We start from the raw sequence: 6,125 nt of genomic DNA on the forward strand, positions 1-6,125 counted from the left end.
TCCCCACAAAGGTAGCCCAGCCCCAAGGCCTGCTCCGGCTCTCTCCCAGGTGAGCTCTAACTTCCGCTCACCTCCAGATTCTCTCGAGTTTCAGTCTCCCTAGGCACAAGCCTTTGGGGATCCAGGTCTGAGGCGGATGAAGCCTCCCGGCTTTGTCCAAGCTCCAGCCTCGGGGGCCCAAGAGCAGCTGCCCTGGCCAGCTGCGGCTGGCTTCAAGGTGACCATGGCAACCCAGCTCTTCTCCCCTCGCTGAGCCTCTCAGCCCCCGCAGAGAGGGAGGGGACAGCCTAACCCAGAGAAAGGGAGGGGAGGCTAAGAACTGTGGAACGGGACCAAAGGGGTCTCCCAAACAAAGAGACCCCCAGACAAAGAGACCCCCAGACAAAGGCCGCTGAGGAGGTCCGGTCGAAAGCAGCGTTCGCTGGCTGCCGCCAAGAGCTTAGAGCTGAGTTCATCTTGCCCAACAGAGGACGAGGTGGGCTATGTGGACTAAAGTTGGAAGCAGAGGGGTTTGGAGCTGAGGGTGGCCCTTTGGGGACCTCCTTCTGAGTCCCAAATAATGCACTCCCTTTCCCGAGACTTTGATTTTACTCCCTGAGAAGAATCTCACTTTTTAAACTGGCTTTCTCTACAGTATAAAACTGTGAGCTTCCCCACATGTAGCGATGGCTCACCGAGGCACCTGAAAGGCTCAAAAGGCACCTCTGGGTTTTTCAGGCACAGAAGGGGGGAAAAAAAGCATCTTTAAAGGACTCCACTCTCCACTCTGCAGTTTGAAAACTCTGAACCCCAAAGCTTTCAAAGAACGTTGATTGATGGGGTTGGGGGTGGGGTCGGGGCAGCTGAAGCCAGGCTCCGCCCTCTTAAAGGACTGAAATGTTGACTCGCATCCCATCTGCCTTCCCTTGACTGAGTCTCCGCGGTCCAGTTCCCTCCCACAAGGATGAGGGGCCTTGGAGTTTGTGTGGGTGGGTAGCTCTGCTAGCTAATATCGGCTTCCCTTGTGGCTTTCTAATGTGTCACTGAGGATCTCTGAGTCCTGCCCCCTAATCCATTTCACAGAGAGTTATTAAGACTTTGCACGAGGCAGGGCTCTGATAGAACCCTGAGAGGTTTGGGAGGACTGTGCTCTCTTCGAGCGCCTCCCTCACAGACAAGAGAAACTGTAGTCACAAAAGACAGGCTCTGCATGCAGCAGATTGAGCTGGAAGGAGCTGTGGGAGACAGCAGAGAGTTTAGACACTCCCTCCTCAGTCGGGTGGGAGGAGACCGAGCAAAGTCTCCCCTAAGAGCAAACTTCAAGTAGATCTAGGTGAGGTTAACATTTGCAAATGGTGTTCCAGGAAGGAACGGCAGCAAGACAGCTTGGACTCTCTTGGCCTGTTGTGAAGATGAGAAGGAAGGGCCTTGGGGCTTTGAGCTGGAAAATGACAGGATTAGGGTTGGGTTTTTAACACCACTACCTGACAATTTCTCAGAGATGCAAAATTCCGAGCAATGGTGGAGGGAAGAAAATGGTTAGTCTCAGCTTTGTCCTGTCCACGCAGCTCTGACGGCTCATCTGCCACATCAACCAGGAACGCAATGGTAAATAGTGGCGGCCGGTGGAAAAGCATACACGTGATAGGTCTTTTCTCCAGCCATCTCTGTTATGTGTCTCTCCTCCAGCCCTCGGAGGAGAGCGGGCAGGGCTCTTCATAAAAACAACCAACCAGGTCCAGAGATGTTGGAACTTGCCCTAAATCCAAGGCAAGTTGACACTTCCCACCCAGAGCTTCTAGATTCTTCCACCTCACTTTTCCAAAACTGGCGGTGGGGATCTAGCATGACTTCCTATAAGCACTCTTGAACCTCGTTCACGGCACTTGGTAAACCTTATTGATACAGATTTATTTCATCTGTCTTCCATGGATTTCCCAGTGGCAGCAATGAACAAGAAAGCCACCGGGAGGCGCTGCTGCGCAGGTGACCAAGGTGGAACACAGGCTGAAAAAAGTGAAAGGTGGGATGGTGGGGGGTTGGGAGGGCGGGAGTGGGGAGGGTTTAGAAGCTGGCAGAGCAAGAGTGTGGGGGAGAGCCCCATGCCACAAATACCAGGGGATGGGTCAGAAAGGATGACTGTGGGGGTCCCTCCCCGCCAAGATGTTTACATGTTTTCTCCAAAAGTCATTTTCTTTTCAGCTGTCATTTGCTAAGTGGCCCATTAGGGTCAGCTACCCGCCTGTGATGTGCCAAGCTGCCCTCTGGGTCCTTCCAGACTTTCTCAGTTTGATCCACACAGCAGTTCTGTGACTGGGAGTTTGTCTTTTGTTTTGTTTGGTCTGAGACAGGGTCTCTCTATGTAGTCTTGGCTATCCTGGACCTCACAATACAAACCAGGCTGGTCCAGAACTCAAAGGCATCTGCCTGCCTCTGCCTTCCCTGTCTGTGTACCACCATTCCCTACTGTGATGGAGAATTTTAAAATATGCCTGCTCTTACCAGGTGTGGTGCTGCAGGCCTCTCATCACCCAGAGAGAACCAAGAGAACTCAGACAGATAGACAGACAGACAGACAGACAGAGACTGGTGATGCAAGCCTATAATCTTATCACTAAAGAGAACCTAGAAAGAACTCAGACAGACAGATAGACAGACAGACATGGGCGGTGCAGGCATTGTGATCCTAGCTACTTGGGAGCCAGGATCAACAGATCAAAGCCTGCCTAAGCTACCCCATGAATTCTAGGGGTCCACTTGCTCTAAGGGTTCACTGTGTGTGCCTTCCTAGGCTGGGATTACAGGCTGGCCACCATCCCCATCCCCACCCAGTATTTATGTGGGTTCTGAATGCCTGAACTCTGGTCCTCACAGGTCCAGGACAAGTGCTTAACCACTGAGCTATCATGCCAGCCTCACAGTTAAGTTTGAGAAATTTTTGGAGACATACGAGGTCCTGTCTCCAAGGCTGGAGGCAGGGAGAGACGGCACAGCATTTAGGAGCAAACGTTGCTCTTCCAGAACACTTGAGTTTGGGTCTTAGTGCCCATGTTAGGCAACTCACAAACCCCTGTAATTCCATTCCCTGAGAGCCGACACCTTCGGGCCTCCGTGGGCATTCACACATACAGATACCACCGAGACAAAAAGAAATAGTTTTTAGGAAGAAAAAAAAAATGCTGCTGTCGACTCTTTCCTTCGTCTCTCAGGAAGAACACTAGCACCCTTCCCTGCCTTTCTTGTTTGTGGACAGAGATCTGAAAATGGCCGATGAGGGGCTGGGGGGATGGATGGCCCAGTGGTTAGGGGCGCCGGCTGCTCTTGTAGGGCATATGGGTTCAGTTTCTAGCATCTGCCGGCTCACAGCCATCTGCAGCTCCAGTTCCACACTGGAAGTCAAGCCCAATGATTCCCAGCCCCGGCTCAGTACTTCCACAGAGCTTTGTGAAATTTATTCACTGCATGTTTTCCTTTTCAGGATTATGGAAAACATGTTTGGGTCATGTATAAATGACGTCACCCGCACGGAAGCACCTGACCCGTGTGTTGCTTTTATACCAAGTGAAAGTCGCAAGGCCGGTACTAACATTTCTTGGCAATTTGGATAGACCTGAGCCCAGGAAGCGCTGTCATAACTGGGCACGAGGTGCAACACTGTTCCCTTTTCAAAAGGACCTAGCATTGGGTGGAGTTCGTGTTGCAGCTACAAACTCCATTTCAGGAAAACAACGCCTTTGGTTTGTGTTAACTGCCGCTCTGTTCCGGGAGGCTTTGTCACGGTTTAATTGCTTTAAGGTATTCAGAACTCATAGCTAAGCTGATTTTGCACGCATGATTAAAAAACACTGTTTCAGTCAGGTTCCTTAAAATGACTCTTCTTCCCTAAAGTGTCTGTTCATGCATCTGTGCTGTCCTAGAGTCTCCTTCCTGCAGGACTAACATAAACTTGGGACCTAGGTGACTCTAGGGCAAAACTGCTGGGATCCCTGGTGAAGGCCAAAGACCTGGTGGTGACATGTCCTCCCCTGCCCACCAACACAACAAACACACACACACACACACACACACACACACACACACACACACACACACACACACACACACACACACATACCACACACACACACACACACACACACACACACACACACACACACACCACACACACCACTCACACCACACACACACACATCAAACACACACACACACACACCACACAACACACACACAACACACACCACACACACACACACAACACACCCCCCTCAAACCACACCCACCCCCCCACACCCACACCCACACCACCCACCCCACACACACCACACACCACACACCACACACACACACACACCACACACACACCACACACACACACACACACACACACACACACACCACACACACACACACACACACACACACACACACACACACACACACACACACACACACACACACACACACACACACACACACACACACACACACACACACCACACTCACCATAGACCTCAAGACCAAGCTCAAGAAAGTTGGACCCTGGGGCAGAATGGAGAAGCGGGGGATACCAAGCCAGATTAAAGGGTAGACCAAGAATTAAAATGAAAGGCTTCGGATGTATCTCACTTGGTAGAGTACTTGCCTGGGCTAAAGGCTCTGGGTCCATAGTCCGGGACTGTCTAGGCCAGGCACAGTAGTGCTTTTGTGTCCTAAGCAAGCACACTGAGGCAAGCTATGTGTACATATTTTTAAAGGACATGACTTTTAAATAGAAGGAAAGGCACAAGATAAGGAACTTGTTTTTAAAAAGTCACGATCGGTCAGAGCACAATGGCGAATGCCTTTAATCCCAGCACTTGGAAGGCAGATCCAGGCAGATCTGAGTTCCAGACTAGCTTGGCTACAGCCCTAGCCTTTCCCAAACAGCCAGGGCAAAGCTGGAGAGACCGCTCAGTGGTTAAGGACACTGACTGCTCTTCCAGAGGTCCTGAGTTCAATTCCCAGCAACCACAGGGTGGCTCACGACCATCTGTAGTGGGATCCAGTGACTAACAGTGTTAAAGTCAGAACAGCCAGGGCTACACAGAGAAACCTTGTCTGAACAAACAACAAAGAAAGCTGTGGCTGTACATGTAAAAGGACACTTATCCAAAAAGGCAGAAGGTTCTGACTTGGTTTGATGTCACTGGGTCGCAGTGGATTTGCAGTGGATTTTTCTCTTTGCTTTACATGGGGAGATTCATTCCAGACACGACCAGATGCCTTAGCTGCAAACATCACATCCCCACAGTCATATCTAGAAGCACAAGACCATTCAGAAGTGCTCTGCAGTGAGGGCCAGGGCAGCAGATATGTCTCTGCAGGGAGGGCCAGGGGAAGGCTTACTTGTCTTGAAGAGCGTATTCCTGAGAATCTTTCTAAGGTTGAAACCCCTTTCCTCAGAACACTTGTCTGCCTGGATGTGCCAAAGAGGTCAGGTATTATGCAGAGGGCTCCGAGACCTTTAAGACAATGGATCTGAGGCTGTGCATGGCCAGATAACTATGTGGAGAGAAAGAGGGTTAGAGGCAGGGTGTCAGGAATCCCATATGTTTTTGTTTTGAGTATACATTTATTTCTCTGGCTTTGGTTTTTCAAGGCACAGGGGCTTACTTTGTGTCCCAGGCTGGCCCGGAACTTGAGACAATCCTCTTACCCGAGCCTCCTAGATGTTGGGATTGCAGTGATGAGCTACCTAGCTACTTGGCTTTTTCTTTTTAAGTCTTAGGTGGGTGAGACTGGCTTGAACTTACGATGAATTTAAAAAAAAAAATTGCCTTAAACTCCCGATTTTTTAATTTAGCCTTCTCCTCTTCGTGGGTAAGGAAAGAACCACCCTACACATCTCTGGACGTCATTGTCACTTTCTGCACAGTAAGAGTTAATCCCCTGAGGGAAGAGAGGAGCACTGGGAGCCAAGCTGGAGGGGGCTGGGAAGCTTCTGTAGTGAGGCAGGCTGTCAGGGCCAATCTGCTTGAGGGTGACCAGGCTTTGCAAAAACTCACCCAAGCAGAAACGGCATCCAAGCGCAATGAACTTGGTCCGCTTCCCGAGCCTTTGACCTCAAATCTCGCCCGCCATGCCTTTTGTCGTTGCTTAGGCGTGTG

This window comes from Rattus rattus, chromosome 18, assembly GCF_011064425.1.
Source record: "Rattus rattus isolate New Zealand chromosome 18, Rrattus_CSIRO_v1, whole genome shotgun sequence".
Lineage (NCBI taxonomy): Eukaryota > Metazoa > Chordata > Mammalia > Rodentia > Muridae > Rattus > Rattus rattus.